Below are 12,705 nucleotides of genomic sequence, written 5' to 3' on the forward strand. Positions count from 1 at the left end.
TCTAAAAGGATGCTCCTGAGAGTGTCAAATGGTGCAATTCATTGGCCTGTGGAATAGGAAAAATGTGATGAGATGGTTTCGTTATCAAAGGGTTGGAATGAATTTGCAGAGCATCACTCTATATGTGAGGGCCAAATTTTGGTCTTCAATTTGAATGGACTCCATTTTCCATGTAATCATATTTGATTATTGCATGTCCGGGATAGAATATCCGCCAATAAATGCTGATTTGAGGAACCAAGCCTCGGCAATTGTGGATTTGTCTTGCTGGAAGTGAATTGCATTCACCCAAGTGTCCTCCGCTTTGTAAGGCAAGAAATCTCATCAGGTTTGTGGAGTTCATGGCCCGTGTACAATCATCAGCATAGAGTTTAGGGAGAGACGGAAGTTCAAACTGCTTTTCATGAGATTTTGAGGTGTAAATCTTAATCTACTAGCTAATTCTCCCATTGATTGTGTCGTTCTCTTGTTTGATTTGAATTTCGTACAGGAACTCTCCATGTCGTTAGGCTAAGAGAGACTGTGTTAGTGCTAATTCATCCTCGTAGTGTTTCTCTGTCTTTAGCTCTTCCGTGTGTGCATTTGTATGTGTTGGGCGATTTCATAAATGTCAAGCCAATGGAAACAAGTGAAACTAATAGTGTCAATTTTGATTGTGCTGAAAATGATATTGGTGTCCACATGCCATATAGGCCCTGGAAGCTAGACCACTTGAAAGACTCAGATCTATTGATTTGCCGTTGCTATGTCAGTAGATATGAGTTTCACTTAACAAGAATAGGATATGCCTAGAGAGCAAAAGCTTTCTTCATGTTCTGTTTGTGATTACTGCAGGTAAGCTGAAAGAGCCACGATTGTGCAGAGCTCTTGAACTGGCCAGGTATCCTTTCTTCCAAATTGCAGTGAGGTGAATGTATTGGAGAAAAGCAACGTGGTAAGATCCTCATGACAATGACAACTCTTGAATTTAAATACCATATAGTTGCTAGACTATGCTAGCTCTAGGTTAATTGTACATCATGTCAGGGTTTCTGTTTTTATCCTTCACATGTACTGTCGTCCTCAGAAATCATTGGTTGTTTTCTTCTTTCTGATGACAAAATTGCGAAACGTCTATTTAAGGAGACAGTTCCTGGTTCATTGGCACAGATGCACGTCAAGAAAAGTCCGCAGACCATGGCTCTCATATTTCTGGACAAATCTTGGCCGGTGAAGCTCATCAGCCATGAACATTAAGGAAGTTACCTGCCGGTTGGGCCACATTCACGAGAGAAACTTCTCTGAAGGCAGGAGACATACCTGTTTGAGCTCATTAGAAGGGATGATATCGCGTTCAGAGTATCCATCTTCAGAATCACTGAGAAGACTTGGGGTCAGAATATTATGCAAAAGGACACAGCAAAGGAAGAATCCTTTAGGCCATTTTTGGTGAGAACATAACTTCAGAATTTTGCTAGGCTGAAATTTGCTTCCAATTCGGCAAATCAGATGAAAGCGTGAGTTTTGTTCTAATGAATGGAATGTTCCTGAATGTGTATGATACCTTCCCTTGATCCTAGTGTTAGCTATCACCATGTGGGCATGAGTCATGAGATGGAGGAAGCTGATTGCTAATGTCAAATTAAGTGCTTCTTCAAGGTTTCTGGTGGCTCAACCCGACCTTTGGAACGGTAAAGTGTAGTAACATCGAATACACTTCCCTTCAGCCATATTACTCTGAATTTCAAGGCACAACCCATGGTTTTACAAGCTTAATGTGGACACACATTAGATTCTTTTCATTTTCTCCTTTCGAATTCATGAAGATTCTATGATGAGCCTTTTCCTGCATGTGGGTTGCGCAAATTGAAGTTTCTTAGTTTCTTCTCATGTGAAGAGCATTCAGAACTTAATTTTGTCAAATGAACTGAATCTTGAAATGCGTGTCAAAGCAATTTGGAATGAAACGACCTGGTAAGGGGGGCTATCAAATGACGAATGTCGGCATCGCCTGAGTGTCACAAGGAACCGGCTGTCTGCGGAGATTTCTCGAAGCAGCAATGTTCGTTAGAGAGAGTTCGACGGGAACGATTTTTGCTTGAGAGAGAGGAGAGAGACCATGGGTCCCGAGCTTCATCAACTCATTCCAAATATGTTGGTCGATTTTTGCTTTGTTCTGTTCTCTTCCACTTCATTGCCGTCCTTCGATTCCATTGCTATCGTTTTGGCCCGCGCACAAAGGGGACGTCTAGATACGATCTGCCGATTCGAAGGATGAGATTTCTTGGTTCCACTCTCGGTCTTCCTGCTGGTGCGGTGTCCCAGCGTTGACGTGGATGTTGGTCTGTCAGCTGATAATTATGTGGGCAACTATTAATAATATTTTATTTTATTTTTTTGATTTTTTATTAATTTTTTACTTTATCGACCGACGCAATCTGAGGCCAATCAAGTCGTCATCGTTTGAGACGATAGGCCGAGGGTGTGAAGATTGGTGGCGAGCTTGAAGAGAAAACAATGAGAGAATGCGGTGCAAAGTGAAGCCGGTGGAGATGATGCCCGATTGTGTTCATTAGCGAAGGGAAATTCCCACTTTTATCTCTCGCAACATCAACTCCATAGAAACCTTTTAAAATTTCCTTAGGTCTTTCAATTTGCGATTTCTATGTAAGTTTTCTCTTATTGGAAAGCAAATTAACCTAATTTCATTTCCGATTGTCGAGATGTCATCCACGTAAATTAACATCATGATAAATGAATTTCTTCTCCTTAAAGTAAACAGGAGTAAATCCTCATTTAAACAATGTCTCGGATAAATGCACTTGATACCTTTCAATAGTTTGTTTGCACGTTTTGCCTTAACTAGTCCTACAGATTTTATCATACGTTTGTTGACAAATATGACATGAGTACTCACCAGTCGCACGGTCCTTACCACCATATCAAGGTTGAGCGTACGAATGACAAGAGTCATGACACCATTTGACAAATGAGCATCCTATTCCGACAAAGTCGGCCATAATAAGGGTTCAACAAGTTGAGAACAAATCGAATTTATGTAATATCATTTTGCGGTTCTAGGATTAAATCGAATTTACATACTAATCTAGTTCGAGCATTTCATCAAACAAGTAATATGCATTTTGATCAAGGAGCTCATACGCAAATGTACGGCAACGATTGACTTTCAGATCATCACGACAATAACAGTACAAGTTCGAGTTGCTAATAGAGCTTCAATCTCAACTGATTTACTCACAGACATTAGCTAAAGCTAATAGGCTCTGTTTCGTTCATGAGCGGTGGAAATAGTGTGTGTGGGATTTACCTTGATGACATTTAAGTTTTTGACCTCGGACGGTGATCAGATCACTGACAAAGCTCCCGGTGGTGTCAACGCCGATGATCGGGGCCGGCGAAAGCGGAACGACCAAGGTTCGTGAACTTGCGAGCGTCGTGACCAGAAAACAGAGCAGAACGAGAGTCGGCCTTGCTACAGCGAAACCGGCTATGGCGGAGCGGCTACAGGGGTGGCTAACGGTGCCTGAAGGACGACGGAGAAGGAGAGCCAATCTAGAAGCCTCGAGAATTCCCGAGAAAGAGAGTTTCTTCGTCAGGTTCAGCGTACGCGTTCTGTTGTGTTATCGCTGAGCCTGTGGCGACCGTCAATGGTGGCTCAACGGTGGCTGGTTTGGCGATTGGAGATGGCGGACGGTGGATTTCTGGTGTTGATTAGTAGTGGAGAATCTTCTGGAACTCGGCTGATCAAGAGGGAGAGAGAGAGAGAGAGAGAGAGAGAGAGAGAGAGACTGTGGATTGAGGGCTGCGGTGAGGGAAATTGTCTGGGCCGAGGTTTACTCTGATGGGCCTGGCATGATCTGGGCTACGATTGTGGATCAGACCCAACAGATCGGACCAGGCCCTCTCAATTCTGACCGAGTGGGAGCTTTTTTATTGCTTTCTTTTTTTTTTCTTTATTATCTTATATACCTTTACAAAAAAGCATGTTCAACTTGCTGGCAAAAGAATAATTTCACAACCGACTCTGCCACAATCCCTTATTTGTGCAATATTGCAACGTCATTGAGGATAATTATCAAACCTAGCTCTATAATCCTTGATTTGAATTTGAGTACTAATGGTGTGGTTGCACTCATGCTTGAGTTGATTTCTTGCAAAATCGATTAGCTCAATAGCCCGTTGCGCACTCCCTGACTAAAGCAATCGGCATGTCAAATTTGGCTTCATTAGAATAGGCAAACCCCTCAAGTTCAATAATAAACCTCATATTGAGACATAATCCAAAATTTGTGAGTAAGTTTCCAATTCGCGGTTCTCCATTCCTAGACTTTCGGGATACTTATATGATACTCAAATTACATAAATTGCCCATGAACATAAGTGTAATTCTATATGATGTAGTTCTTCGATTCACTTTTGTTTATACTATAGAAAAACACACCATTGGAATTTGGCTATAAAAGTACTCATTCTCATAGGACACTCCGTCACTTTTGATCGAATGTGAATCTGCACGGCTTTCATTGTTTCGAAATTTGACCGTCTTCCATTTCATGAATAGGCGAATTTCGCATTTGTCATTAAAGACAAATTTCATGACGTCCTTGCAAACCCCCAATCTCATTACCTTGTATAAAGTGGAATCTTCTTGTTGAATGTCTTATTTCTATCCGTTTATTTTCTAAAATTCACAGGAGCTATAATTGGATAATATATTGTCTCCCCATAAATTTAATTTGTATAAAATTTCCAAGACCCTCCTCACGTTTGGTGCCCAGTTCACACACCACTTTGCATGCTCTTGATATTTAAAATTCCCACTTCGCATCTTAAGATTGACTAAAAAGACCGAATCACCCTTCAATTAATGTACATAAATTCAATCGGGGCGAGAAAAGCGGAAGGGCATTTTTTTTAAAGAAAAATGACAGTTCAGTCTAATTTTAAACTCTAATAAATAAATTCTAAATGATGCACGATTAATTGAGTTTCATGCAAGTTATATCACCTTTTTTTTTTTTTTTTAAGAAAACACGCCTCGGAGAATGTCTCCATCAAATAATACCTAGACAAACCTCATGAATTAGATAATATAGGCGAGAACCCTTATGAATTAACCCAAGCAAAAGATGACCTGCAATTGTTGGTGTGAAAAAACTGATTCATGTGAGTTTCCTACGGTACTAAGCCTAAGAAATTTCTATGTGCACATTAACACTACATTTGTTTCGCGAAAAACAAGTTTCAAGAAAACGTTTTCCGGATTTTCCAACGTTCATTTCATGAAAAATAAACTAAACTAATTGGGGAATACATTTTTCGTCAACAAAAAAAACTTCTTCAAAAGTGGGGAAAATGTTTTCCGTTTTTTTCCATTCCCTTTCTTTCACTTATAAACCAAACACTTTCTTTCACCACGCACATTTTCCTTTTATTTTTACTATTTTATTTTATAAAAAATTCGAATTTTCAATTATTTAAAAAAAATTCCTTCTTCTTCATACTCTCCTCATGTCCGCGCACGGTTGGCATGTGTCCGCACACCACAGCACGCACCGTGGCCGAAGCACTCGGCCACGGTGGAAAGAAGCATGCGTAGTAGTCGAACCCCTTTTCCGCGACAGCGGACCTCAGATCGCACGGGATGGTGTAGAATGCCACAGCATAATCGTCCCGATCAGAGTACTGCTCTCCACTGCATACCTCGTCCACAAAAGTCAAGCGTCCGAGTAGCAGAGCATCGACGCTCACGAGGCGCGTGCATTCGGGAAGAGGAACACACGAACGGGAGCTCAGCAGAAAATTCTCTATCGGATCAACCCCATTTCCAGACGCTACTCCATCTTCGCTCTCTCTCCGTCGCCTCAGTCCACCGGTTGCCACCGTCGCTCATCCTCCATCGCCAGCCAGAACTCTTATGCACTCAGCACAAATCACACACGGTGGGGAGGCTCAGAGATTTCTGAACGTCCAGAGAGTTATCTCTCTCGGCTTCTTGCTTCGTATGGTGACCTTCAACAAACCTCCCGGCACCGTTAGCATCATCTCCGATCATTGCTCCACCGGCAGGCCGTAGCTCTGTTAGCACCTGTTTTCCAGTGAGTTTGCTCGGACTGCTCTGAACTTGTTCGTTTCTCCTTCGCTGGCTCCGATCCTCAGCATCATTGTCTCAGACAACCTCTTCCTCTCATCCGATAGTCCTTCGTGCATCGAATAAAATAAACACTATAATCTTCTTCTTCGTTCTTAGTTTCATGAAGAGAGACTCAGGCATTTTTGTGTGATTTTTATTGTCAAATTCACTGCTGGCGTGTCAATATGCACGCTACAAGTGCTTTGTATGATCGTCGCTGAAGTGCTCACCGTGAAGTGTTCATAGTAACAATCTGAATCACAAATCAACATTCACTGCAATGCATGTTTGTCTGTTAGACGGTCGATATTTGTTTAGTTCTTCCTGCAAATTGTCTTGCAAAGATGATTCCGTCTACATCTATGTTACTTTGAGATCGTAGGTTGCTCTCTTTGGCGGTTTCTGGAGTAATGTTCCATAAACTGTACAATCTGTTCTACTGGGAGGAGAAAGAAATTCTCAGCATTATCTCCCGAATGCTGAAAATTTATTTTCTGCATTCTGTTATGTCATTCTTCGTTTTAAATTCGAAATCAAGTTCCGTAGGCTTATTAAAATCATGGGTTTTATTTTTTCCCATGGGGAACTTCAAAGAGGTTCATGAGAAAATATGGTGAGAATTTCTGAGAGCGTCCAATGGTGCAATTATTTGGCCTATGGTTCGGTAGGGTTAGAATGAATCCATGAAATCGTACTTGATAAAAGCTCGTCCAAGATAGAATATCGGCGATCGACGCCGAATGCCAATGGCGAGGAACAGAGCCATGGCTATTGTGGATTTGTCTCAATGAAAGTGGAAGACGGTCGGCGACGGCCATGATGTTTTGGTCTGAGCTTGAAGTCTTGGGGGATGAATTGCATTCACCTAAGCATCCTCAGCTTTGTGAGTTTGCGAAGTTCATGGTAGTTCCCATTTGCGTTAATTTTAGCAGAGAGTTTGGGGAGAGACAAATGCTCGAATTGCTCGTCACAAGATTTTCAAGGCGCGAGTCATAATCTATAAGCTAAACCTCCCCGTGCGACTGTGTTGTTCTCTTGTTTGATTCAAATTCCATACAGAATCTGTATGTGTTGGGGGGATCTCGGAAATGTCGAGCTAATGGAAACAAACTGAATATCATATAGGATATGATTGTGCTGGAAAATGACGTTGGTGTTGTGCTTATAGGTCTCAAAAGCTCGATCATTAGAAAGACTCAATCTATTGTTTTTAGGTCACTATGCTGGTAGATACCAGTCGCACATAACAAGGTATGCCTAGAGATTGAAAGCTTTCTTCTCTTGTTTTGTTTGCAATCGACGCAGGTAAAGCTGAAAGAGCAAGGTGCGTGCATAGCCCTCAAACTAGCAAGCAATTTAAATCCAGGTATTCTATCTTGCAACTTGCGGTGAGGCAAATATATCTGGAAAAAAAAAAAAATAATGTGGTCAAATCCTCATGGCAATGACTGCCCTTGGATTTAAATCACATAATCAAAACATAGTAAATGAAAACATCACCTAATAAACCAAGCTCATAATCAAGGGATTGAAAGTAAGTAAATACGGAAATTAAAGTCCGAGAATTCAACTCGATACAATGTTGGGTAAAGAATATATATTGTCTCATTATCAAGCCTTGGGACAAAAAATCTCATAAGTTAAGTCCGGAAATTAAAACCAAGCCTAATGAAGACATACATCCAAGTGACCCCAGAATGTAATCCCAATATTAAAGCAAACGGGATTTTTTTTATATCATTTATTTTCATTTATTTTATTTTCTTTATCCATTTCATCTAAGAAAAACACAATGTAAAATTTCAATTTATTTCAAGATTCAAGAGATATGACCTCCCTAAACCCAAAGAACATGAATAAAATGAAATTCAAATAAAATCATTCTTAAAACGTAATCGCCCAACTGAGACTTGCGTTTGTCTACCATTTTTATCTTTTTTTCATTTTTAATTAGTGAAAACAAAATAGGAGAATTTATCCGGAAACAAATGTACCCCAAATACATCCAATCTAGCTATTTGACTCACGAACATTATTAGCTAAAGCTCACGGGCTCTGTTCTTTGTTCATAAGCGGCAGAAACAGAGTTGTGGAATTTACCTTGATGAGAGTGAGGTTTTGACGTCGATCGGTGATCAGATCGGAGACGAAGTCCCTGGAGGTGTCGACATCGACGATCGAGGCCGGCGAAGGGGGAGCGACCAAGGGTCCGTGCTCTTTCGGCCGTCCTGATCAGAAAAAAGAGCAGAATGAGAGGAGGCCTTGCTGCAGTGAAGTTGGCGATGGCGGAGTGGCTACGGTGGCGGCTAACGATGTCTGGAGGACGATGGAGAACGGAAAACTGATGAAGAAGCCTCTAGAATGCCTATATGTGATGTGCGCAGAGATGAAATCGTTGTAGATGAATTCGTGGCAGGCCTTGATTCCTTTCTTCCTTTATGAGCGCGTGTAAAGATGTTGGTTGCATTTTAACTTTGGCTAAATGGATTAGATGACACCATTGTCAAGGTTAGCATTTTCATCCAAGTCGAGATCCTTTATTCTGGATATTCATTCTATTTAGGCCAGCCCTTTTGTAAAGTTCGATTCATCAGTGTCACGTTTATTTCAATCAATCTCGCAATTGCGCTAAAGATTAACTTGCCCATGTCGCTCGTCCTTTTTTCCATTAGAGATCGATATGTGATCTTAAACACCTAAAACTCTCTCACACGGCTGGTCGATAATTAATTTCATTGACGTGTTCAAGATCCACAAAGACATATCGAAAAAAATGAAGACAAAAAATTAGAGGTTCTCCACTTTATATCTGCCTTTGAAATGTTCCCTCCACGGGTACGAAACAAGATGGATTTACTCCTATTGAACATTATGCAATTATAACCTTTGATTTGTTGGGTTTGTATTATTAAATTATATCCTTTAATTTGTTGGATCCGTGCAATTCATGATCTTTTTCCTGTTTGCATCTCTTCCTTACATAACATATTCACAGATGATTCAGTGATCGACTCGAAAATCCCCACATACACGAACAAATTAATTATTGTATTTCTCATCATATTGAAAAACAACAATGTGACAAAAAAGATGGGGAATAATTTGTATCTCCTCTATTTTCTTTTTATCCTTTTTTAGCCTCTGAATGCCTATTGTACTGCTGGGTTGTGTCCTATATATATGCCTTTCATGAAAAAAGTGCTCTAATGGGGTCCTTTCATTGATGCTTCTAATTTTCAATTGACTGCAAATTATATGTGGTCTGGCGCGAATGGGTTGACGGGCCGAGGCTTATTCTGATGGGCTTGGTACGGTCTGGTCTGGGCTGCTCTTGTGGATCAGGCACAACAGACCGGACCTGTCCCTGTCAATTCTGACTGAATTGGACATTTTTTCTTTAATTTCTTTTTTTTCCTCGTTTTTTGTTTGGGTTTTTACTTATTTTTAACTATTTTTCATATCATATTTTTAAATTTATTTTTACCACAGTGCGTGTTCGACTTGTTGGCAAAAATTCAAGTGTCAATAGAGGCAACATTCTATCATTTGGCCAAAGAATTACTTCACACTGAACTCCACTACAATCCTTTATTTGCCAAAGAATTACTTCACATTGAACTCCACTACAATCCTTTATTTGCTTAATATTGAGACATCATTCAGTGAAAGAATAGTCCTCCCACTTAACTCTATAATCCTTGAGTTGAATTTCAGCGTGATAACGTCACTATGCTTGTACTTGAGTTGATTTCTCATAGAATTGATGCATGGTGTATAGCCTGGGCCTTGAAGCACACCATTACATGCTCCATCCATGTAGCACACTGCAGTGGAAACATTATGCATGCTATAGTAGTTGTACTCATGCTCACCATCTTAGTGCCCAAGTCCTTTAGGATGATTTTCACTATAGTTGCGTATGGAACCAAAGGGAAATACCGTCGCTTGCTATAGATTATCTTTGATAGGTTGTGACTACTGCATAGCTCATTGTGGTGCACAAAAGGAAAGAGCTAGTGATGCGTATGATTCCTTGAAACACCATCATGATATTCATATAGGTGATCTATGTATTTTCAAGACTGCTATGATGCGTATTCATCCCAAAATTCAAAGTCAAGTGATGCCTTGAAACCATCCAGCTTATCATGTTAATATTCATATAGGTGATCTATGTATTTTCAAGACTGCTATTTTATTCCTATAGCATCAATTATATTGTGGATCCATCCAGGTCTTACAATAAAAGCGTGATGTCACGTAGTTAATATAACATGTAGGCAACATATGAGGGTGGGGTATAACCACCATGAGCTTGTGTCTAGCGTGTGGAATTGCGATGAGCATTTGACATTAGCGCTGGTGAGAGTTTTAGAGAGTTGTAGGAAAAGGGGCTAACTCGGAAAGCCAGGGAGTGGCAAAACTTTTCCCCCCCCCTTACTGATCTTTTTGTTTACAAGTCCTAAGTTACTCGGTGAAATCGTAGTACTTATACATGATTCTACAATCTTGAATTGTGCTCCGGCGGTACGTGGACGAACTTTTGTTATTTGCTTCGGGGCGATATTCATGCGGCCGGCACGGTCCGATTGGGTCAACGCCCGACTGCACGCTCCATGGCCAAAGGAGTCCACATCACCAAATGGCTTAGCTAGGATAGTTGGACCCCTCAGTTTCGGTAGTAAGCCTCGTATCAATCGAGACATAGACCAGAACGCCCACGTAAGCTTTCAATTCATGGTGCTTCCCTCCACTATAAATCTTCTAGATAAATGAGATGTCCAAATCACTTATAGTGTTCAAGCTATACAAAATCCCCACGAACGTAAGTGTGATTCTTTGTGATGTAGACATCTAGCATATGTAGTTCTTTCATTCACTTTTGTTTAGAAACACAAGATTGGAATCCAACCATAAAAAGGACTCGTTTTAATAGGGCACTCCCTCATTTATTATTATTATTATTATTATTATTATTATTATTATTATTATTATTATTATTATTATTATTTGGGTTAAGTAACTGATCTCTTAGTCATTAATCACGTCAAATGGATCTTTGCTTTAATCAAACTTTAGAGCAGTTCCAACTAATCGTCCAGCCATTGCTATGATATAGGCAAAAATAACTTAGTGATTCTCCATCAGTCTTGGAATCTTGACTAAACGCGAATCTTCGTTATTTTCATTACTTCAAGGTTTGTCATACAAGACAAAATTTCTTGACGTCCCTATAATGCATCCCCTCATCTCTCACAACCTTGTATAAAGTAGAATACACACACATATATATATACATATATTTTTGTTTTATGAATGTCTTATTTCAATTTGCTTATTGAATCAAATATTATTTTTGCCTTAAATTTAATCCATATAAAATTTTCCAATACCCTCACGATTGGTTCGCAGTTCCCACACCACTTTACATGCTAGACATTTGAAATTCCCAATTTGCATCTTAGATTAACTTGAAAGACCGAATCACCATTTAATAGTAAACAAAACTTATGTTGGCGTCAGAAAAGTGCAGGAGCATTTTTTCAAAAAAAAAAGTGAAAACATAGTCTAATTTAAACTCTACTGAACAATAAAGAATTCTGGACGATGTGTGACTAATCGGGATTCATGCATAGCTATATTGTTTTTATTTTCTTTCTAAGGAAACTTTTATGTTAATCGAATTCATGCAACTATTATGCAACCTAGGAAATTTCCATGTGCGCACTAAGCGATAAAGATCCTTTGCACGGTTTGGGTTAGCGTCACGCCATCAGCTCGAGGCTCTGTCTAGCTCGCTCTATCGCTTACTCAGTTTTGCACCACTGTTGACATCTCATCGCATCTAGCCATCTCAGTTGAGATTTTCCGAGATTCGACGAGGATGAAGAACAGATCTGGAAGAAGGGCATTCAAATCTCATGGCAATTAAGAACTAAGACGTTGGCAGCGGGGACTCAGAGCTTGATGCGCGGCATAGAGCCCCGTCGGGATCCACAAACACAGCACTGCCACAAGTTCATGGTCAGCGCGTCGAGGAGAGAGAGAAGATCGAGGGCCAACAAAGATAGGGAAAGAGCGATGGAGTTTCTGTGTCCCTGTTGACGGTGGCTGGTTTCAGAGGCTGTCGTGGCTGGGCTAAGCATGCGACGAAAGTTGCGACGACAGAAAGAGAGAGGATTTCTGATACATTTTGCTCGTTTACGGTCAGAAACCAAGTGAGGATCTTCTTCATGTAGCACGGTTCGTAGCAGACGATCTTCATTCTTCCTTGTATATGCCATTTTCGTCGACCTAAACTAGTAATCCTATATCAAGTATTATAAAGTCTCTTTTTATTTCTTTTAAAATATTAACATTTTATATGTGATTATTGACTTATTTGGACTAGCAGTTTCGTGCTCTAGGGAGAGAACCATCCAAAGCTGTTCATAAACCGCAATCCATCACTAAATATGAAATTTTCTTATTTATAATGAAATAAAACTATTTAATAAGAAATCTAGTTGGCTTTATCGTTTGAGGATTTTCCCTTGTACTATACTAGTGAAGGAGCACACACATCTGCGCAT

Source organism: Eucalyptus grandis, chromosome 7 (assembly GCF_016545825.1).
Source record: "Eucalyptus grandis isolate ANBG69807.140 chromosome 7, ASM1654582v1, whole genome shotgun sequence".
Classification (NCBI taxonomy): Eukaryota; Viridiplantae; Streptophyta; class Magnoliopsida; order Myrtales; family Myrtaceae; genus Eucalyptus; species Eucalyptus grandis.